This window comes from Vicugna pacos, chromosome 15 (assembly GCF_048564905.1).
Source record: "Vicugna pacos chromosome 15, VicPac4, whole genome shotgun sequence".
Lineage (NCBI taxonomy): Eukaryota > Metazoa > Chordata > Mammalia > Artiodactyla > Camelidae > Vicugna > Vicugna pacos.
The window spans coordinates 13272578-13296989 of record NC_133001.1 but is presented as its reverse complement, the minus strand read 5'-3'; the positions used below and the strand labels follow the sequence as shown (position 1 = coordinate 13296989).

Sequence of the window (24412 nt, the reverse complement as noted above, 5' to 3'; positions counted from 1 at the left end):
TTTCAGTCCTTTAAATGACTTGTCACTCACTGTCCCCGGCCTCCTAGTTTCTGATGGGAGCTCAGTGGTATTTCTAATTATTTTTCTGCTGTACATTATGTGTATTTTTCTCTGAGTGCTTTCCAGATTTTCTCTTCATCTTTGGTGCTCAGCAGATTGAGTCTGTTGTAACTGGGGTGGTTTTCTTTGTGTATGCCCTCCTTGTTCATTGCTGAGTTTCCCGAGTCTGTAAGTTACGACTTCCACTAAACTCAGGGACATTTCAGCAATTATTTCTTTAAAAATTGTTTATGCCTCCATCTCTCTTTCTTCTTCTGGAATTCTGGTTACATATATGTTAGGCCTTTTGATTTTTGCCCCACAGGTGTTTGCGGCTTATGCTCTTAGCTGGAATCCACCCTGTGCATGTGGTTCGGGTGTCAGCCAGAGATTTGGGCAGAGTTTAAACCCAGGCATTGTGGTTTTCCCCTTTCCGGAATTTCCCTCTCACTTTCTGTGCTCATGGTTACCCAGAACTCTATTTTCTGTTTCCTTTCAAGCCAATAATGATGTGGGTTTTCGAGTGGAGTTCTATTGGATGCATCCTGTGCAGCAATGACCTTGGCCTGCACTCAGACCACACGCCATAAAAGTGAGTAAATCCTCGTATGCTGCTCCTTTGCCCCGAGCGTCTACTCTCCTTCACAATCAATGTGCCTTTCTCACTCTGTTGTGCCTTTGAAATGTTGTTTATTTATTTTTTTTTGAATTTTGTCCAGAATGTGTAGTTGTGATCTGTGGGAAATTTGGGTCTGGCAGGAGTTACTTCACAGGATTGGAGGTGGAAGCTCAGTCGTTTTCTCTCAGCACTTTGAAAATATCATTTCATTGTCTCCTGGCTCCTATTGCTTCTGTTGGGAATTTAGCTGTCGGTCTTACTGTTCTACAGAAGATGTAATCCCCTGGCACGAAGGACTTTCTCTTTCTCTTCAGAAGTTTTACTATGTTTGTGAAGATGTGGGATTCCCCACCCCCGTCTCTTTTGACAGTAAATCTGTTCGGGATTTATAGTGCTTCCTGAGTTTGTGGCTTGTTTCCTCTTATCAGTTCTGGAGACTTCTCAGTCATTAGCCCTTCCAGTACTGTTTGGCTGCTCGAGTCCTCACTGAAGCCTTCAGACAGGTTAAGACAGTTTTTGTCCCGGTGCTCCAGCCGTTCTCAGTGGGAAGGTAAGTCTTCAACGAGCATCACCCCCATTGCCAGAACCGAAAATTCTCCTGTTTTTCTCATCAGGGGCTCAGAGTACCTCACGGTGTAGTAGCAACTTGGAGCGCTTTTTCCCATGAGAAACATTTTGTTAAATTTCAAAGCTGATGGTGACAGTCAAAGAGAATCAAAAGAAGATACAGTATATTTTAAATGTCCACAAATAGGGTCCACTTTTATTTTACCAGGGTGTTCAGCTGCTTTCTGTTGTTCCTCTGACAACTAGCTATGGTTATTTCCATGTAATCCGCTGTAGTATGGAGTGCTCTAGAAGCTTACTGTTGTGTATAAAGGGGACAATCCTCACCTCGGGCTCTTGTGTGCGGAACCACGTAGCTGTTAGGCCCACAGTTTGCCCAGTGCTGACGGCCGTGACTGCAGAGCCATATCGGAGCCGTCATGATGACTCGGGTCAGAATGAATCTCCTACAACCGCTGAGTTGTTTAAATGGTGTTGGTCTGCGGGAGCAGAGTTGTGTTAACGGCAGAGCAAAGGGTAAGAGATTCCTCTTCCCAGCCCAAATGTCTCATCCCAAACCGAGGGCGTGAGACCCAGTGACCACAACCTTTTCTGTCCACCTTGACTGTAACACCTCTGTCGTCGGTTGCCTGCCCTCCTATTCACCCATAATCCCCAAGTCTCCTGCTTTTGGCTGCATTTACCTTCCTCACCCTTTCATTCTCCTACTTTTTGTTTCTCTTTTACCTTTAAACTTGCATCTTCACGAGTTCCTGTTGCATAAACCCATGCTTGTCAGGGCAGACAGAGAGCAGGTTCTCAGCAATGACACTGTGAGCGATAATGGGGTACACAGGGTGGTGGTTCCTGGAATGTTTCCATTAGCAGGAGCAAGGAAGACCTGGGAGAGCAACAAGTCTGGGGCTCTTTTACTCTAGACAGCAACCGACGTGCCAGTGATTCTGTGAATTGCATCAGCAGCCTTTACGCAAAATATAAAAATGTTCTCACCAGAAGATCAATACCTTCTTCAGCTTCTCTGCTCCTGCTCTCACTTAGAGAATAATTATTTGAAAAGTTGAGTATCCTTTGACAAGCTTTTTGGCAAAACCTAGATTTTGGGAAACTCTCAAATAATTCTTTTAACAAATAAGTTTTAAGGAAAAGATTGAAGGGAAATCTCTAGATTGAAAAAAAACTTGAAACAATTAATTGAAATGTGTAGACATTATTTGGATCCTTATTAAAGGAAATATACTATTAAAGAAGTATGACATTTATAAGACAATTAGAAATTTGAACACTAGCTAGGTATTTGATATTAAAAATTATTAAGATTGTAGGTGTGGTAGTGATATTATAGCTGTGTTTAAAAAAAGAGTCCTTTTAGAAATGCAGTGAAATATTTGTGGATGAAATGATATACTGTTTGGGATGAGCTCTGAAATAATACAATAGGGATAATGGGTAGAAATCTAGATCATATAAGATTGTGAGTTGATAGTTGTAAAATCTGGGTGAAAAGAACACGGGGATTTCTTATATTTTTGGTCTACTTTTGTACATGTTTGAATTTTTCCATAAAAAGAAAAAAGTTCTCTGTATCTTTGGGCAACTCTGTAGAAAGAATTCCAAGCAACTTACAATTAATAAAATTCACCCTATCCATTCCATTTTGCATAATGTCACCACACTGAGACTGTCTAACATAAGGAAGCTTCTGGGTCTGAAAAACATGGCACATATTGTGGGGTGGATTTTCAATTTCACATAAATGCATACTGGCCTGAAGCCTGCTCTCTTTGAGGCTGAGTGCTTGCAAGGGATCATCCAGGTAGTTCTTTGTGTATGTGCCTAATACTCACGTTAGTGCCTTTGAAATGGAATTCCATCTCATGCCGTTAGACTGCCCCAACTTTTTAGAGACCACTTGTGATCCTGAATATTGCAGACAAAGAGTGAATAGATTAGAGGAAGTTAATGAAGTTTGGTAGGATTTCTCTTCACATAGTTAATATTAGTTGAATCTGCATGCTTTGTCAGGAGCTTAACTAAATATTTTACAGGCAGTGTACTATGAAATCCTCATAATTATTCTGTGGAAAGACACAATCATTATACCTTTTTTTCTGATATGAGAAAATGGAAGCTTGGAGAGTTTACATTAACTTCTCCAAGGTCACAAAACTGGTAAGTAAGGTATGGAACTGTGATTTGAAACCTAGGCTGCTTGACCCCAAGTCTGAACTCTCCCATGAACTCCAAGTTCTATGGTAATTCAGTTTATTGCATATTAAATTAAATGTAGCCTCTTTGAAATATGTATATTTAGACCAAGGCTAAAAAGAAAAAGAAAAAAAAAGGTTAAAATAAAAGAAAAGAAATAAAAACCAAATGCCAAATCTCTGAAAACATCTTCAGGTTTGCTAGAACTTAAAGACTTAAGGGCTGGTCCATGGGAGGTGGTTGCCCTTGCGGGAGCCTTCTGGCATCTTCCTCACAGCACCTTACAGCTGCACATGGTACATTCTCTTCTCTTTCTTGGCCACTGAAAGCAGGGATGAGATGGGCTTTCTTGATTCACAGGATTTGGCAATCCTGGTAATGACCCGAGACCTTGTTTTCCAGAGGTCCTGTTACATTGTCGTTGGCAGTACACCAGAATTTGCTCAGCCTCTTAACAGACTGTCAGTGTAAGGCTCTCTCCCTGGGCGTGAGATGGTGGCCAGATCGAGTTCAGGGGGGAAATAGATCAGTCCTTTGTGAGGCCTCTGGTGTCTCTAGGTTAGCTTTATTTTTCAGCTGGTTTGGGTAACTTAAGTCTGGGAAAGGACAAATTGTCCAGTGTGTTGGGAGACGGGGGGAATCTTGCAAGGAAAATAAAGATCCAAGGTGAAGAGTAATTTAAATCCATCCCACCCTAGAATATTCTTTAGGGCTCATTTCAGAGTGCTCCAAGGGTGCTCATTATCTCGAAATATCCCCAAGGGACCTGGGAGCCAAGAGAGGCCCGTGGCTGTGTGGCTGTTGCTACAGGATATGACATTCAGTCTATGAACTTGCAGTCTGCGTCTTTGACAGGGATGACATTGGGAGGAACTCTGAAATTGGGACTAGCCAAGCTTGAAATCACTTGGGAAGATGAACCATGCTGGAGCAGCTGTGGAATAGACCGGAGCAGGAGGCATCCATTCAGAAGAACTAGTATGTGAAATCCTGCCATGAAGTGCCCCGGTTCTTTGTCACTATGCCGAGGTTACTGGGCTGGAGTCAAGCACTGGCAGTAAAAGAGAAGTGTATGTAGATGGGCTGGATCAGCTACTCTAACGTGGGAGCAGCAGGTAGTGTGTCTGTGAGGCTAAACTTCTGAGAAATTTAAGATCCATTATCAGGAGCAGACTCTCATCAGCTGATGGCATTCTGTTGCCCCGCAGACTCTCTATAGAAGGTTCCATGATTTTGGACGTACAGGTAACTTGCTGGCAACAGCTCTTCCTCCAGCGGGTGGTTTCAGGACTGCTGTTCACCCTACTCCCAGCTCTTGCTATCCAGCTGTTTGGCAGGACACCTGTTCACAGGGACTCTGGCAGTTTCCCTACAGAGCCAAGATTAGGAGAGCCATGGAATTTGCCCCCCTCCCCCTTTTCCCATCTGAGAGGGAGAATGTTTCCTGGGGATTGTTTAAGGGGAAAGTTCAAAACACTGCCTTTGTAAGATAGGACTTTACAAAACACCCCTCTTTGCTATAGCACTGAATCTAGATACATCTCAGTTCTCCATCTCCCCCATTAATGTGGTTACTCAGAAAAGAGTTCAGAGAGCAAATTTAATTCCTTTCTCCTGCCGTTTAGTTTTTAGTTAAATTGCTTTCTTTACACAATGGCTGGTTCCACAGAAATAGCATCTCATTGAGTTTTAACGACAGCAGGGCTTTCCCTTTAAGGGGGGTTGCACATTTCTTCTTTGGTGTAGATTATTCATAACTCTGTCCCAGTCTCTTGGACTTATATGCCGATCATTTATTAATGCGGTCCTCCTAAAACAACAGGTAAGGAAGTCGGGGAACCAGAACAGGGAACAGAAAGAAGCTAGTCAGGTTACTCTGGCTGCATAACAAATTACCCCCAGAACTTAGTGGCTTAAGACCATGGCCCCATTTATTTTGCTCACAAATCTGCCATTTGGGTAGGGCTCAGTGTGGACATCTCTGCTCGCTGTGGTGTCAGCTGGAGTGGCTTAAAGACCGGGGGTGGGACCACGTGAAGGCTCACGTACTCCCATGTGTGGCAGTGGATTCTGGCTGTGGGATGCTGTCTCAGCTGGAACACCCGCGTGTGGCCTCTGCATAGACCACAATATTTAGAAAAAACAAAGTTGTAACGTATACCATTTTTAGTGTGATGCAGTATATAGGCATTTAATAAACACAGTCCACTGCAGTTTACTTATGGATACATCTGTAAGTAGTGAAAGTATGGAAATGTGAACTAGATTCACAGTGAATTCAAAACAGTGATTATATCTAGGGGGCTGCAGAGGTTTGCACTTCATTTGGGATATTTGTGGAAAAAATCTGAAGCATATATGATAAACTATTAACATTTACTACAGGTGATAATCATAAGTATTTGCTATTATTTGCATCTTTCTACATACAATTTTTTTTATAAAGGGAAAATTTTGGATAATAGAACATTTTTAAAGTTAAAGATATTTTCATTGGCACTACCCCAAAAAGGCAACAGGGAAGAATGAAAAAAATGAATAAAATAATGAAATTAGACGTGAGTTGGAGATGAGAATTGTAATAGAGTATGTATGCGGTGTAGAACACATCCTGGGGAAAGTGAAACTTTTCTCTGAAAACGGAGAAGAAAAGACAAAGATTTAAATCAGGGAATGGATAGATACGGGGTCGGGAGGAAAGAAGGCAGCGAAGTGACAGCTGTTCTTGAGGAAGAGACCACCCTCTGAACCGTACGAAAGTGGTAATCAGAGATACCACAGGAAGAAGAAGCATCCTGAGGCAAAGAAGACTTGAAAGAACTCACAGTGGTCTTGGTAAGACCCCTGCAGAGGCTGACTCCTAGGCGTCTCCCAGGCCTTCTGAGTTAGAAGGCTAAGGAAAAGGTCCTTAAGCATCCAGGTTCAAAAACAGTCTACCAAGAAACAGAAATCAGGTTGGTTTCCGAGTTCTCCCTGTGGAATGGAATGGAGGCCACAGGACCGTGGCAGCCCACACCTCTCAAGGTGAGAATGAGGGAACATTGCAACCCAAGAATTTAAATTTGTGACAATGGTATTAACAATTCTGTAGGATGCCCAGTTGTAAACAACTTGAAGAATGACTTAAAGTTTTACTCCAGCCAGTCAAAGAATGAAGGATAAGGGAATGAGGAAGCCATGATATAAAAAGATTTATAAATACCTTCTTATTCTGCATAGATTCCACGATCAGGAATCTAATTTTTTTTAGGGATCTAATTATATTAGATATTGCCAAATGGATTTATAACCTGAAAGATGCTAGGGTCTATAAAGTTTCCATTAATCGCTGTTACTGTTTTTGCTATTTTTTCAATATCAGGAAATGTGTTTTGGGGGCATTATTCTTTCCCTCACAGTTCAGATGGAATCTCCTGCTACTTAAAACACAACAAAACTCACTTCTTTTCTAGTCCAAAATAAAGACTGCAATAATTAAATGACAGTGACATTGTATTTGCAGAATTACTAAGCCCAGAAAGCCGTTTTTTCTCCCTCTCCTGAAACTGATTTCTATTCAGCAGTATAACGCCATGCACTGACAAGTAACTTGAGTAATAATTTTCTGCTTCTTAGAATTCATTTTGAATGACCTGAGTGTATAGGGTTTTTTTTTCTGTAATTATGAAAAATGAATAAACTACTAGTGGCAGATATAATCTGTGATTAAGACCCTCTTTGTAACATCTTCCAACTAGGATTTGTGAATGACTCTTCTTGGGTTAATTGTACTTAAAATCAGAATATGTAATATAATCTTAACTGTGTTAAATTATGCATGGAAAAAGAACTTTAAAGAAATAAAATAGTAAATGAGGATATGTCTGGGTGGGGAGATTCTGGGGATTTTAATTTTCTTTATGTATTTGTATATTTAAACAATTTCCTAAAATGAAAAATTATATTTTTATAGTCAGAAAAATAGGTACCATTATGAAAATCAGTGTATATATGTTTTATATATACCATCTTATACAAATTAGGTAAATACCATGCACAAAGAAAAGACTGAGAGGGGAATACCATGGTGTTAAATGGACGATCTGCTGTCTTTGGATGTTAGAACTACAAATTCTTTTCTTTCTTTCTTCCTTTCTTCCTTTCTTTCTTTCTTCCTTCCTTCCTTTCTTTCTTTCTTTCTTTCTTTCTTTCTTTCTTTCTTTCTTTCTTTCTTTCTTCTTTCTTTCTCTCTCTCTCTCTCTTTCTTTTCTTCCTTTCTTCCTTTCTTCCTTCCTTTCTTCCTTTCTTTCTTTCTTTCTTTCTTTCTTTCTTTCTTTCTTTCTTTCTTTCTTTCTTTCTTTCTTTCTTTCTTTCTTTCCTTTCTTTCCTTTCTTTCCTCCCTTCCCTTCCCTTTCCTTTCCTTTCTCTTTCCTTCCTTTCCTTTCCTTTTTTCTTTTCTTTTCTTTCTTCCTTTCTTCCTTCCTTCCTTCCTTCCTTCTTGCTTTCTTGCTTTTCAGGTTTTACATGTAAGATGACTATGTATTTCTTTCCTACTTAAAAAATATACTTTATTTTACAAGTAAACTAAAATAAAATATATTTTACTCAGCATAATAATGCTAAGATAGGTTTATGTAGAAAATACATACTTCCTATTTTTAATTCTTTAAACATAGCATTTGTTTAAACTGTAGCTCTCTCTTCTTACAAATAAATTGCTTTTAAAATTGCTGGTGGTCCAAACACTGAAATTCACTGTAAGACTCAAACTAATGAAGTGATTTTAATAAAAATAGTTATTTTAAGTAAAATAGCTGTGATGAAATTGATACCTTTAAATAAAATTATTACAATGAGACAGAAGACCTGAGTTTTGGACTTGAAATTCTAAGCTACAGTTTTAAAGAATAAAGGGCTTTTCAGTTGAATTCAAGTCCAACTTCTTCTTTTGATAGATAAGGAAATTGAAGTGGGGAGAAGAGAAATTAAGTAGCTCTGAGTTTCACGTTAATTTGTACTAGAATTCAGGGTTCCAGTGATTTCTTTTATCATAACCATGCTCCTGGAGGGGACTGTTTTTGAGAAGTGATACAGAGGAAAGTGACATATGTAGACTATTTACCTATGTGTCTTCATATACAAGGTGAAATATGGTTTTATTTCTTTCTTTCTCCTTCCCTTGCCTTCCCCTCCCTTCCTCTCCCTTCCCTTCCTTCCTTCCTTCTTTCCTTCCTTCCTTTTCTTTCTCTCTCCCTTTCTTTTTCTTTCTTTCCTTCTTTCTTTCTTCTTTCTTTCTTTCTTTCTTTCTTTCTTTCTTTCTTTCTTTCTTTCCTTCCTTCCTTCCTTCCTTCTTTCTTTCTTTCTTTCTTTCCTTCCTTCCTTCCTTCCTTCCTCCTTTCCTTTCCTTTCCTTTCCTTTCCTTTCCTTTCCTTTCTTCCTTTTCTCTTCCTTCCTTCTTTCCTTCCTTCCCTTCCTTTCTTTCCTTTCTTCTCAATTATGTGAAGCACCTTTTGATTCCTGTGTCACAGCCCCATGGCTATGGTGACCATGGTTTGGTGACCATCTTGGAAGGAAGCACAAAATCCCCAATGCCATTCTTCCTGTTCAGAATTTCATTATAGAATTCCACTGGAGGAAATTCTATGAAGAGGTCACTGAAAATCGAACAGCTTCTAGGATTAAACTAGCAAAATATAGTTTCTTTTGTACTATTTTTTAGATTAAAATCAGTGAAAGGTAGGTCAGGTTTTACTGAATTCACTATGCTTGCAAAATAATAGTAAAAAAAAATCTGTCATAGTCCAGCTCTAGATTCTAGAGTTTGCAAGATAAGAGAGAGAAAACAGTGATGAGGAAAATGACTTTATAGGCGTGGACATGGTGTAGGATGGTGCTAATAATCATTTCACTGTGGTAGACAAGCGTCCAAGGGTATTCTTGGCAAGTCACATTTTTCAAGGTGTGTTCTAGTCATGTGAAAGCACTGTAGCAATTTTTTTTGAGATATATTTGAGATTGGACTGTGGTGTTGAGTTTTTCTGAGTATGTGACAGCATACATGACGTATTATATGGGCTTTTAGGCTCCCTTTTGATGTGTAAGTGATCAAATTTACACTTGAGCATTTCCACTAGATGGCATTAGAAACTTCTGAAGCCGTGAACTAATTACAAGTCACCTTTGTTAGGCTGTCAATTACACCTGCATGTTTTAAGGGATAATTGGCAAGCGACTTTCTAGTGTGTTTTAACTCTCATGCCAGGTACATGGTTAAGACATTGGTATCAGATCTCTCCCTCGACATAAATAGCCCCTGGGATTGTCAGAATGTCCTTCCACATCTCATATTCCAAGCAGTTTTGAACGCAGCATATGCCTTCAACCGACCATAAATCAAAACCAAGTAACACTGCCTCCTCCTACTCTAGCTAGACAGTCAGTTTAGAGCAAACGTATTAGGTAGAAAGGAAAAACCAAAACTTTTATTTTCCCAGCACACAGAGAAAAAAAATTTTTTTTGAATGGGATTTCAAACATGAGGGACCAAAAAAAAAAAAAACTGAATATCTATCAGCTTCTTCTAGTGATTGGTATAGGGGAACCGGGTAGGTTTTTAAATTATAAATGAAAATTCACAGCCTAGCATGGGTACACATCCCAGGGTTTCTGAAAACATTTTTGCTTTTTTAGATGCTCTGTTTAGCTAAACCCCAGAACAGTAGGTTTGGCGTGTGCGTGTGCGTGTGTATCTGTTTCTCTTCTCACAGGGGTGTGTCTTTGTGGCTCCTGCCGCTGCCACCAGGGCTGCCTGCTTCCTGGCCTGGCTTTCATCATTTCTTCCTGTTGATTGGTGTCACCTTGGATGCTCAGGATGTCTGCCTGTCTGTTTGGAGTGTGAACACATTCCCCAGAATGCTGATCTGCTCGTTTCACACCAGTGTCAGAATGACTTATTAAATTCAGCACCTCCTGATACTCAGTAGCTGATGTGTTGCTGTCCAAACAGTAAATGACAATAAGCATATGCAGCTGGTGGCCCTAGCAAACTCATTTAATTTGATAAAAATGTCACTGCAACATGCTTTAAATCGCTGTCCTTTTCATGATTGCTAATTGCTAGCTATAGACCTTTCCCTATGCTTAATACAAGTGTTAGAATACCGCTCCTTCCAGCCTGATTAAGAATTAAAAAAAAATGTAGAATTCCTTTTCAGTGGCAGCATTATTTCATCAAGAGATGGATTTTGCTCTTAATTAGCCAACATGCCACTAGGGAAGCTTCAGAGTCATGGGTGTGAAACAGCCTCAAGCAGGAGATCAATCTAAAGGAAAAAAATGGTGGCTGGGGAATAATTGGCAGCTCCGGTGAACGTGGGCTGGTTATAACAGTGACAATATGTTCCAGTGGAATATCACAAACCTCGCTCCCCTATTTCCAACTTGGCACATTTCAAGCTCAACAAAAGCTGAACAATATATCCCATGGTTGTTTGTCTATTGTTTTGTATTTTTCTCTTGCTGCTTCATTGAGGTTTTCTTGTGTGTTCGGGTTGACATCCTGGACATTTCCTCCAAACGGATTAGGGGATTAAGAAGGAATATGAATTCTAAAAATAATAATCCTGCAATAGCTTGGTGCTTAAAAACAGATCTGCAACTGATCCATACACCAGGAAACAGGCAAACCTGCATTCATTTGCTAAACCCAAATGTTGATTTAAAACACAGACACACATACCCATAAATTGATCTCAAACTTTTTCTGAATGATGCCTACTAGATTGAATAGACACTGACTCTATTTTTTTTGATTATACAGTCCAAATAAAAAAAGGCAGCATAAAATTTTTTTCCCAAGTGAGTTGATATTTAATTTGGTTCAAATTCCTCCTTTTTTATCCCTCTTTTAAAATAAGCTTTGTGTGTGGAGCCTGACTCCTGGAGCAAGTGAACAGCCAGCCACTCACGCAGGCCACCAGGCCGTCTGCCCACCCATTAGCTCCTCCTCCCAACCGGAGGCTTTATCTGGGATCTGACTTGTGCAAAATGTGCTGAACAAAGAAGGAAAATCTTCCCTTCCTCCTGATATTCTTGCATTTTAGAGCTTGGTAGTCTTTCTCCTTCCCTTCGCTCAACATGGAGGAATTATCCTGTTATTTATGTGGAGTGTATTTCTTAAAGTTGTTCATGGAAGAAAGCATCACAGTCATTTTGGTGCAAATTCCAAACGATCACTCATCTACCTACAGCCTTCCTGCTTTGACTGGCCAATCTAAATAGGAGTCTGTTGAAACCATGGGTAACCTACTTGGAAATAAAATTCTGTTTTGATTCCTACTCTACATCTAAAATTAAGAAGTACATTCTGGTCACCAGTTAATTGCAGGCTGTGAGAGGTGGTTTCATTTTCTCTTCTCTTTGTGTACTAGAGATACCTTCACCTCTGGCGCGTACAAGGAGAACACGTCTTTCCAGGAAGACCCACAGAGGCTCTTTGTGCTTAAGCTGAGCAGCGCTGAAGAGCAAGATCTCCCAGATCAGCATCAGTCTTACTTAGAATCCACATTTCCAAGTGAGAAAGTACCAAAGGCCATGGGTGCTGATTCATATTGGTGGGGGCGGGGATGTCAGCCATGCTATGCATGCCCCGTACCTGGCAGGTACATGAGGGAAGGCAGGGCTGGTGGCCCACTGGTTGACATGTTGGGGCACAGGGAACCCATCCAGGTTTTCAAGCCATCACAGAACTTCCTCAGTCCCAGCTGCAAATCCACGTTGCAGATCACTGCCTCACAGGGTCTATTTCCAAATAGGTTTGGGGCCAGTGTTTTCAATTTGCAGCTCACTAAGGGCAATCCCACTCAGCGTCACCCTGCATAGAACTCTGGGTCCTCTATGTTTTGGCCTCATCTTCACACCTGCTCCCGTTTATTGACTGGCAGGGACTCTTCTAGAATGACTGTAGTCCCTGAAATAAGTAGAAGGTAGTTTTTATTGGCTACATAAATAAAAGTGTTCTTTTCTCATGCATCAGCAATACATAACGAAAGTCTCTTATGAAATATTTAGGTAATAAGGCTCCCACTCACTCACCCTGTCTCAATCCAAGGCTGCTCCCAGAGGAGAGCCCCTCACGTCTTGGCCTGTGTGCTTTGCTCTGTACTCTTCCATAGTCTCCCATATGTGTCCGTGGGCCTCATCAGGGTTCTTTCAGTGGCTTCTTTTTCCAAACATTAATATTATTATTCTATGTGTACCAATTCACAGCTTGCTCTTTGAATTGAATAATGTATCTGAGAGCTAGCCAGGAGACCTGGGTTATTCCTTTGAAGAACTTCAAGGGCTTCCATCATAAAAAGAGCAGCATTTGCTTAGCAATTTCTCTTCGTTTTATAGATGAGAAAGTGAAAGCCCAGAGAAGTTAAGTGCCTTCTCCAAGGTCACCCAGCTACTAAGCACTGGGGCCTGGGTGAGAACCCAGATTGGGCTGATTCGCCAACACGTGTGGATCCTGCTGTATCATTAGTTTTCCCAGTGATGCCACGTTCTGCTGCCCTGTCTGCCCTTCTCTCTCCCCTGCTTTACTCTTGAAGTTTCACTGGGCTCTCGGTTCACTTTTCTGCTGTGAGTGTTCTCATTCATGGGGCCAGATCTATTCCAACCTAGAAGCTACTCCAGGATGGACAAATATTTTGGAAAACATTTTCCCTAGGTACCAAGGTGTCTTTCACCATTTTAATATTTTATTTCATTTAGCCAACCAAAGAGTTTGTCAACCCTTGGGCTAGCCTAATCCTACAGATCTTTTAGAGACATTTCCCCGTGGGTTCTACTTCCCATGTTAAATAGGAAAATGTATAGGAGAGATGTGGGAAGCCATTGTTTGGGGAAATATTGCCCTCACAAATATGGCAATCGCAGTGGTTGAAATGTGTCTGGCAGGATCACGTGTCAGCAGGAGCTTCAGTTTTTTAAATGCCTCCAGCATCAGAATGGGAGATAGGCTCAGTAACTCAGTTGTTTTATAAATGAAAAGGCCTTTATCCTCCCCGGAAGACTCTCATAGTGCTTGGGACTCCGCGGCTCATCCTAAAGGATCCATGCTTGAAAACGGTCCATTTAATGCAGCAGTTTGAGAAGCCATCGGTGAGTTCTAATGGATGAACTATCTCAGGAAAAAAAAAAATTCTTGTTTAAAAAAAGTCCTTTTGGTAAATTCTGCTTACCTGTAGAATGAACTAGTTTTTGCATCTCAGTACCAAGATTTGGAACTTCACATAGATGTATCTGAACATAAAATTTTAAAGCCATTGTTGCCCCATCTACATGCTACAGACCCTCCCCCCAAGGCCCCCCCATCGACCACCTGGTTAGTTTTCTGAGAGTTTCTGCGGGAAAGGTTTACAAGGGCTGGCTCCTGGTTTGATGTCGTATCGATAAATTATGGTGCTTTAAACAGATGTGATCTCACAGCATGGAATCCTTCAGGGTAAAGCTTGTGAAAAGGTTTCTTTCCCCCCTTGGTTTCACTGTAGTTTTGTTGTGTGGAGGTTTTATGTTGTTCATTTAGTTCCCTGGCTATTGGGGTTTTATAGTCATATTTCCTTTGTTTAATATAATTTCCTTTTTTCTTTTAGCTATTTTTGTTAGGGTGCCTAGAGGCTTCAGTTATGAGTGGCTGTAAAATAAAATATATTATGATTATTACAATGATAAAGTATAAGCTTTTAAGAGTCTGCTTATATTGACCCATATATTCTCTGTCTCCCTCTCTCCAAGATCCACACAGAGGCACATTGGAAACACAATAGAAAACGGCTGCCAATTTAAAAGCAGAAGTTAAGAAGAACAACCTAAGTGTACGGTGAGGGAGCTTGAAGCTGGACCAGCTCCCAGCGGAAGTGAGCCCAGAAATCTTGGATTCTGTTGCCTCTTCTCTCCTCTGTGAAGTGGCAGAAGACATCAGCACCTGGGTGAATGTGGTCATTATTGCTTATTTCCCAACCTTATCCAGGCGGCCTAACTCCCTGGAGTTGTAGTTTTCTCATCCATGCATTGGAAGATGAAAGGTTATTCACTCTGAGGGCCGCATGAGATGCGTCTAGAAGCGCCAAGCACACCTTCTGGTGTATAGTAGATGCTCAGTGAATGTGAACTGGCATGAATGTGACCTCTGCTCCCTTCTTGTCCCTTCAATGCGGGGCTGGGCTCTGGTGCTCTGGGCTCCCTGAGACATGGCCGTTTCCCCAAGTGGGTGCTAAAGCCATGTACGTCCTTGGTGCCTTGCTGCTTGGGTTCTGGTGCCACCTGCTCCCTTCCAGTCACAGATCCCAGGCTCCACTCCGACAGAACCTTGCCTCTGCTGGCTGTCATGCTTAAAAAGCAGCCGAGTGTGAGATGATGGTTGCATCTTCTGATGGTTGCCAGCCATCCCTGTTGCTCTTTGACTTCTAGACGCATCGTTCCACCCGTGTGAGGTGATAATGATTTACGAGTGCTGTTCCTCCAGACAATGTTTGCAACACTATCACCTTTGCTTTTATTTTATTTGGCACTAGAGAGGCATTGAGAACAAAAGGAAACTCTTTCTAATGGTGGAATTTAGGCACTGCAGCATACTTTTTATGGCTGGGAGAGAGGCTTCTCGTCTTGAAACCTTTCAAGTCATATCCTACCAGGTAGCTGCTGTCTCTCTACTCATTAGCTCTCTTCCTGTGCTGGGTTGAAGAGTGCTGCCCCCCAAATTCATGTCTACCTGGAATCTGTGAATGTGACCTTACATGGAAATAGGGTCCTTGCAGATATACTCAAGTTAAGATGAGGTCATATTTCATTAGGGTGAGCCCTCTATCCAGTCTGCCCGGTGTCTTAATAAGAAGAAGGAAATTTGGACACAGAGATACAGACACACAGGGAATTAGGCTATGTGAAGACAGAGGTGAAGTTTGGAATGATGTGTCTGGAAGTCAAGGAGCAACAGGGATGGCTGGCAACCATCTGAAGATGGAAGAGGCAAAGAAAGATTTTTTCTTAGAGCCTTCAGAAGGAATATGGCTCTGCCAACACCTTGACGAGATTTCTAGCCTCCAGAACGTTGAGAGAGTAAGTTTCTGTTGTTTTAAGGCACCTAGCCTGTGGTACTTCATTATAGTGGCCCCCGGAAATGAGTACTCTGACTAAGCAGGATGTTTGCTGAATGTTGGGGATTAGCCCCGTGTGCCCAGCAGTAGGAGGGGTTGCGGGAGCTTGTGGCGTCAGGCATGTGAGGTTGGCTTTGAGCAGTGCTTGGAGGGTAGAGCATGAAGCGTGTGCTCTTCAGCTGGAGGAGGGGCGCTTGTCGGCTGTGTGGAAGGAGGAGTGATGCTGAGTAAGTAACTGCCTGAGTTCACTTTACAAAAGGAATGCACTTTTAAAATATTCCATGTTAGCTAAATTGTTCTTGAATTTCTTTAGGAGGATGTGAAGTCTGGAGGGATCCTTGACATTTCAAGAAACTATGAATGTTTTTACAAAGTGGAAAATCCACTCCCCTCCCTGACCTGGGGGTTTTTATTTTGTAAGTTTCCATCCTTATTCTTGTGAAGGTGAGGGCTTCCTGAAATGCGAGCGAGAGCCCAGGAAGGTCTGGGAGAGTGAAGGGAGGCCGACTTTTATTTTCTATAGGGGGAAAAGTCATACAACTCTGCTAATTTAAGAATTTGAGACGATCTCTTTAGACACTTGATAATTTATTTCTGAATGTTAAGGGATAGAATTTAGCAAGAAGTGGCTATTGTGTGTCAAAATAGAGGAGGCCCTTACTCAATCATTTGAAATAGCAGAGAAAAATAGTGTTGTTGAACCATCTATTCAACAAACATTTTCCAAGTGGCTGCTACATGGTAGACACTTTATCAGGCAACATAGGGAGAAAGAAGCCAATGGTCTCTATCCTTGCCATCAGTGACACTGGGGGAAGGGATACACAGGCTTGTAAATATGTAATTATAGCAACAGCTAACATTTCTGAACATCCACAAAATGCCAGGCCCAATGCCAAATCCTCTATCCAGGACAGCATCATTTACTCTCACACTCCTATGAAGTAGGTTCTGTTACTGGTCCCATTTTGCAGATGACAAAACTGAGTCCTGGAGAGGCTAACTTGCCAGGTGTTATCCACCTAAATAAGTGGTGAAGCTGAGATTCAAACCCAGGTCTGGGGCCTTAAAGTCTCCACTTTTCATCACTACAGGTGTTTGAGATGTAGCTGACACGTGGGCCGAATAGCACAGAGAACTATATTAATATCCTGTAATAAACCATAATGGAAAAGAATATGAAAAGGAATACATATATATAGCTGAATCACTCTGAAGTACCAAAAAAAAGTATTCTTTGGGAGTGGTAGAACAGTAACTTCCAATAGTTGGGACTACTCTACCTCAAATCATTTGAACACATGAGTACTAGCAGAAAGCTGACTTCTGAGAAAATGGCAGATAAACTTATAGAACAAGTAAATTGATGAGAACTGGGAATGGTCTAAAACTACCTGGTACTGGTGGCGTTTTGAAGCACAGAAGCTTGAACTTGAATCTCATGCTTTGCTAACTCCAGTGGAGCCTTCAAACATAGGCTCAACTATCACCTCCTCTAGGAAGGCTTCTCTGATCCCCCCAGAGCCCCTCCTCTGAGCTCTCCTCACACATTCTGAGCACCTCTAGTGTAGTACTCAACAGTCTTTGCTGGAATTATCTCTTGTGGGGTTTGCTCTCTTACTCTGACCCCCATCATATGTGTAACACCACAGCAGCAGCACATAGTAGGTACCCAAGTCATAACTGAATGGAAGTAGGTATTACTAGGTCAACAAAAAGAAGGGAAATGGGTCCAGAATGAGGGGACTTGGAAAATGCTAACAATATTCGCCTCTCATTCCATAATCTTGTATCAAACAGACCCTTGGCTCTACGTATTTGAATTTAAAGTCCAATGTACTGTCAATCTGGGCCCCTTTTATAACATTAATTCTACCTGGAATAACTCTTTTTCCTCCATCCATATCTGGGAAAACCACAAATCTTTGGCAGTATGCTTTACTTTCTTGGAAGCAAAGCAAATGTGGCTGACCTGGGTTCAGGAGAGAGAAGGGACACTGAGTGAACCATCTTTCGTACCCTCCAGGAAAATAAGAGGGAGACTAGTTAAGCTTAGGAAAGGTCTGCTGTGAGGCAAGGGAACATCACTCTCGGAAGAGAATGTATTCTGCCAAGGCCAGTGGCACCACCCATCGTCTCCTTGACGTGCTCCTCCCACATGGTGGGCAGTCACGGGAATTTTACGCAAATGCTTTTAGATCAGCTACATCGCCTGGGACAGCTCTACCATCTGTACCTGAGATGCTGAAAGTGATTCTTCTAAATATCCTCTCAGGTGGCTCTGAGATGATTTGAAACTTGAGAAAAGCAGTTTAAGGTAGAAAACTACCTCCTTCGTTGTCTTCTCCTTTTCCTTTTTTTTTTTTAAGACATTCCATTCCAAATCAGTGTCCATAGGCTGTAAAGTTCTAGATTTTGTTTGAAATTTCCCTTCTGTGTAGAACAGCATCCTTGCCCTGTGTTGGCAGATGCAGCCCTTTCCTTAATCCAGGCCGAGGCTTGGCCATGAACCAGGCTGAAGGGAATGTGTTTAGAATGTGTTGTTATTTGTTACCAGGAGGGCTTATAGCACATGAATTACCCTAAACAAGTGAGCTCTATACGCTTGGACTACAAAGGGTTGTAAATTTAAACTCACTCAACTTCTCTTTGTTGGGGCTTAACTCTTTTCGAAGATGACTTCCCACTCTAACTCCTGCTACTACAGGATTCTTTGATGGAGTTTTTTTTTTTTTTTGAAAAAGCCTAAATGAACTACTTTGAAACCCCCAGATGCTGCACCACTACAAGGGAGAGAAATCCGAGAGTGGGAGCCGGATCCTGTGCACCAACCAGCTCTGCCCTCTGAGTCTTAGGGAAGGCAGAATGTCATGGTGCCAAGAGTGCAGCTTTGGGTTCAGATTTTAGCTCTACCACTTCCTAGTTGAGGGACTCCAGCCCTCACACAGTTCTCTTTTTCATTATTTTCTCTTCTTGAATGGGTAATACTTTTACAAGTTTGAACATTTAAAAACTATGTATTTAAAAAACCAAAAACACGAGTTCAGAAAGATACCCCAAAGTTCATAGCAGTGTTATTTACAATTGCTAAAATATGGAAGCAACTTAAGTGTCCATTGATGAATGAATGGATAAAGAAGTTGTGATACATATATACAATGGAATATTACTTAGCCATAAAAATGATGAAATGTTGCCATTTGCAGCAACCTGGATGGACTTGGAGGATGTTATGCTAAGTGAAATTTTTTTCCTCAGGCAGAGAAAGACAAATACTGTATGATATCACTACCAGTGTTTCACTGCATGGATGTACCATCCTTTATTCAACTGGTACACTATTGCATGGTTTCTAGACTTTTGCTATTAGAAATAATGCCACAGGGGACATCCTGGTATATACGTCCTCTGTATGCTGGTATGCCTGCAGAAATACCCTGACTGGGGCAAAAGATAAATGCATATGTAATTTTAGTAGTGCTTGAACCACATGGTTCTAACTTTTTAAAGAATTTGGTCAGAATGATGCTGTCATCTCACATTAAAGTGTGTTTTAAGGTAGAGTTGTATGAAGTTTATTACCGTATTTACCTTGAGGTATATAGCAAAGTGGTTGAGAGTGTGGACTCTGGAGTCAGACAGTCCTTTGTTTTGGTCCTAGCTTTGCCATTTACTGTTACATGTTAGGCCAGTTGGTTACCCTCTCTGAATCTCAGTTTCTACCAAGTGTAAAATGCCCACCTTCTCAGGTGGTTGTGAGGATTAAATGAGGCAATGGATGTAAAGTGTTTAGCACAAAACAGCACTCAATAATAGCTGTTTAGTTGTCATTAAACAAAAAGTTTCAAGTCTGTCAATTCTTTTGTCTCCAGTGCCTGGAACAGAGTTGGCCTCCTAGTATGTGCTCAGTAAGTATTTTTTGATTGACTACTGCAGGGACACCATTGAGATTATTACTTGCTTCATTCCTTGTCTCTTCATGAAGATGAATCTGTTTCTGGTCTGTCTCAGGATTCACTGTACTTCTAGACAAGCAGGTTGATTTTCTTCTGTGGACACTGGATAATTTGATGGATAGTGGTTCCCTCTTTTCACGTTGGCTGCCAGGAGGCTCAGAGCTATATTTGCTATTATTCTCTAACTACTATGCAGACCATTAGGGCAGTATTTCTCAAACTTGGCTATATAGTAGAATTACCAGGGGCACTTAAAAAAAATCGATAGCTAGGTTGCATCCCATTCCAATTAAATCAGGATTTCTGGGGGTGGGACTCAGGCATTAGTACATCTTAAATCTCCTCAGGGAATTCTAATGCACAGACAAGATTGAGAACAAGGAACTAAACTAACCTCACCCCTAGCTTTATCTCAGTTTTTCCCATCCTTATTTTTCTTTCATGGTAAGAAGTATTATTTCTCTTATCCTCTCCAGTTATATCTTCACCTTCTATGTGGAAAGTAATAGATGGCTTCTTATGAGTCATCAACAACATGATGCTTGGCAATAAGGAGGTAGTGGAACAGAGAGGGAAATTGGGCCTCTCTCTAGAGAAAAATTCATGTATTCATCTATGCATGCATCATTCATTTATATTCAGCAAATATTTATGAAGTGCTTTGGGCTCAGCTCCATGTTTTGGGAATGGGAATTACCTCCATGTTTGGTGAAAATAATATCTCAGAGAGATTCTTCCCAGTGAATATGTTTTTTAGACATATGATAATTTCAGGTTGTCTGATAGGAGCTGTGCTACTGACATTTCTTTTGCCCTCCAGGGAGGATCTTGTCATTTACCCAGAGAAGCATCCTAACGTGTCCTCAGCAGGGAGTGGTAAAGAACCTAGAAACATGTCAGTCACTAGAAGGCGCCTTGGCCCCGGGAAAGCCAAGCATTTGTATGATGAGGCATAGAGTGGATTTTGGCTTATGTCTTTCATCACTTGGCCGGGTCCTTTGTCAGATGAAAAGGTAGCAGCTGAGAGCATTAGTGGAAACAGTCGTCGGCCTAAGCTCCCCGTGAGAGCAGCAGACGCGGCTGAGGAGGGCTGGGTGTGGGCTGACGACAGCGGCGGTGATCCTCGCCCACACAGACCCACCGTGCTCAGAGCCCCTTTGGCTCCAGCCAGGATGCCTCCTGGCTGCATGTAGACACCGGGGCAGATCCTCCAACAGCAGTGGGCCCTTCAGTGGTGAGCTGAGGAAGGACAAGCAGAGCAAAGAGTCTCCCACAGGCCCCCGGTGACAACTGGGACAAGAGGCCAGTGTGGATTTCTTATCTGAAGGTGGGCTCTGCTGAGTTTGTGGTCCTGGCTGCCCCAAGGCGAGAAAACGTGACGCTCCCAGCGGTTGCAAACATGTGAGAGAAAACTGAATAGAATCCATCCCTCCTACCCCCTGCCCCAGTTCCTTCAGGATGCTTTCTCCCTCACTTTGTTTTGTTCTCATTGTCAGTTCCTCTGTGTCCAGGGAAAGCCTTTCTGTTGTTAAAAATGGAATTTGGGAGAGGGTAATAGGTCAGTGATAGAGTGCATGCATAAGGTCCCGGGTTCAATCCCCAGTACCTCCATTCTAAAAAAAAGAAAGAAAGAAAGAAAATGAAATTAGAACCAAAGGGAGAAGGGGGAGCTGTTATAGCCAAAGATGACACTGGAAAAGGTGGCAGTTGGTGGCAGCCCAGGTTTCCCCAGCTGGTCAGAATCCCTCAAGTAAATAAGCAGAAGTCACTGGTGTCTCGGGTACCCACAGATCTGTGGAGTAAAGCAGTGTGGCAGGGCCCTTGAACTCTTGCCACAGTGGTGCCCCCAGACCCCAGGGACTGTCCAGCCACCTCGCTTCCTTCTCACCCTCTTTGTTGTGGGGGTGCCCCTCAGCACCCACGCCTTTCCCCAATTCTGGAAAGATTTAGGCCCTTTTGGAAGAGCAGGTTTTAAAGCCAGAAGGTTTTTCATGGTGTGCAGGAGCACAAATCGCATCACCATGGCGGCCTGGCCCCTTGGCGGAGGCCCGTGTAGTCATACTTGTTGGCTGATGGGGTGAGCGGGTGGGGCTTTCCCTGGGTCCCAAGTGAATCAAGTAACCTGAGAGGAGTGAGGACCGGAGTGTCTGCTCACGTTTCCCTCTCCAAGAGGCGAGCTCTGCAGGGCAAGGCCCTGGCTAAAACCCATGGCGAGGCCTTGAACTGGGGAGGCTTTTTTCTGCTGGGGTTGTCTGGCCCGCTGGGATGTGCTCTGCCAAAAAGCCGTGTGAGCACTGGCTTTGATGCTGACGTCAGGAAGTGATTATGCCTGCAAACTTGAATTTGGACTGTGGTCTCTTTCAGGCCTAGGGTACTGCTCGGGCGCCTTGCTGGGTAAGATGGGTTTTTCCAGCCCTGTGGGCAGCCTCTCGGCGAGCAGGAAGGGCGTCTAGCCAGACGGTGTGAGCTGTGGACCCGCCTCGGTCAGTCACCCACCGTGCGACTCGGGACAATGCCCTCAGCATCTCCAGGCCCTGCAGGAGGGTCTCAGCCCTTTCTACCTCAAGGCATTTTCTGTAACCAAGAAATGTGTTATTAGTTTGGTGTCATTCTTTCCCTGTAGTTTATGTAGACAGGAAGTGGAGTTGTGCTCGCAAGAAACTCGGTGAAGCCAAAACACACACACATACAAACCCCCGGCCTCTCTCCGCCGAGCTTCACTTGTCAGAAAGTGCTGCTGAGGACAGCTTGATTTTTCCTCATGCCGCTTGTCTGCAAATGGCACTTGAACGAAAAGATTCCCTTTCATCTTGGTGACAGAAGTATGATTCAGTAATTCTTTGTGAAAATGTAGATGATGCACTGCCGTAGTTACAGTGAGTTAGGCTGAAGTGGCAAATGCCTACTGATAGAGACTTAATTAAAGACACAGTAGCAGTGGGAGGTCATTATAGTAATTACAGTCCCGGCTTTATTGTTGGGGCCCAGTGCTGAGTTGTAGCAGCACATTATCACGACGTAGTGTCTTGGTTTGATGAGGCGGTGATCCCATTCAGTGTACGGAGACTTTCATTTACTATGGGGCTGGGGCTTTTTGTGGACGCCCTGGTTCCACTTTATTGTAGTGTAGGTTGTGTGCCTCGTTAAAAAATATGTGCTGAAGTACATCGGTCACCTCCTGCGGGGGCATTCTGTTCCACCTTTCTTTGGACACGTGGTCTGTGAAGGATTGTGAAGGTGTCCTGGGACTTCTCTTATGGGAGCACATCCAGGAGCCTTCTGATGGGGAATTCTGAGGCTTTGGACAGCGAGGTGTTACGAGGCCAGCAACCTTCACTTTGGCTGGGATGGAGCCATGGATGGTACAGTGGGAAGAGCCTGGAAGAGCCTGACTTCCCGGTGGTTGTGAGATGTGGAAAACTGTTGTTTCCCATTTCTGACCAAGGAAGTAGTGCTCTCAGCACCTCCTGAGGGCCTCTGTCTCCAGGTCTCTCCAGGATGCTGCTATATTGCTTTGAGGCCACTGCTCCAGGCCGATCACAGGCAGAGTGCCTTTGAGTGTTTAGGGACCAACCCGTCCCAAGATCTGCAGGAAAAGGGCAGGGTCTTGAACTGGGGTTCTTGTCATATAGGTTGGAATGGTGCTATCAAAGGAAAAGAGTCACTAACAGTTTGCCAGTGTGTTTAAGAATATTGTCAGCATTATTAGTTATCTCTAATTGAATGACATAATATTGGTTGATTAATAAGCATAAAGGTCCATCAGAACAGGGGTCCTCTAAGAACGTAGAACAGTGGTTGCTAGTGGCTTGGGGGAGGGGGAACTGGTGCATTACTGTGTAATGGGTACAAGGTTTCCATTTAGAAAGATGAAAAAGTTCTGGAGTTGGATAGTGGTGATGGCTGCACAACAGTGTGAGTGATGTACTCATGCCACTGAGCTGTACACTTAAAAATGGTCACGGTGGTACATTTTATGTTGTGTGTATTTCACCACAATTTTAGAAAATGCCAGTCTTCTGCCTCTTTGGAGTCTGGGATAAGTAGTTTGTGGGTTATTAGATGTTCTGTTCACCAGTTGAAGTTGTAGACAGTTTTATCCTTTTTCCTAAAGAGACTCTTTTTTTCTGACTCTTGCTTTGATGTTAGCTTGCCCAATGATTCTTCAATGGACATTTCTGTCCCTGACCAGAATGATGAAGTGAGATGTATAGATCAAATAAGATGAGACTCATGGAGTATGATTTTAGGGTATCCAGGAGATACACCTCAAAATATCTTCCCTACCATCCTGTTGCTGATGCCAGCAATTGTCTGTCCGAGTAGCAATTCATTCCTTTGGGTTACTTTAGAAGTTGTGGCTGCCTTTAAAATGAACAAAAGCATGGCCAGGAAGGGGTTCCTTGACTCTTTCAGAATAGCCTTAGGCCATCAAGGCTCAGATGAAATTAGATGGGAACCCACAAGCTTCTTGGCTGGTTCTTGACTTTGGTTATTGGTTAAGACCGTGGCTGTTGGTTGCTAGATTTGGTTGGTCACAACTCTCAGCTTACTGGTTGGCTCTAACTTTGGCTTTGTCTGATTGACTCCTCTGCTCCTGGCCCAGCTCTGCAATGTAGCTGTGTCTCTTCTGGTGTCTACCTCCAGCAAGTCCCAAGTTTGGGTTTTATCACATTTCACCAGTGTTCAGTGTCTTGGTTTAAAATGCCAATAATCCTCAGATCTTCTGCTCTGCCTTAAACCCTCCAAGGGATTATATTCCAGAAGAGGAAGTATTGGATCCTTCGGTAGATGGTGGGACTAGGATGGCTGGAGATGGAGAGAAATATTCAGTGATTAAAGATTTTAACACCTCACTGTCAGCAACTGACGAAACTAGTAGAACTAGTAGAAAGAGATCAGCAAGG

At 42.5% G+C, this 24412-nt stretch overlaps 1 long non-coding RNA gene across 1 annotated transcript in view; it reads left to right on the top strand.

Annotated features, from left to right (window-relative positions):
• The first annotated feature begins 554 nt into the window (after nt 1–554).
• Nucleotides 555–24412, top strand: part of LOC140685666 (uncharacterized) — a 38127-nt gene continuing 14269 nt past the window's right edge. The window contains exons 1-3 of the long non-coding RNA XR_012058931.1: nt 555–631; nt 11839–11981; nt 14189–14382. This is a non-coding gene — a long non-coding RNA (uncharacterized lncRNA). The remainder of the gene's footprint in view (nt 632–11838; nt 11982–14188; nt 14383–24412) is intronic.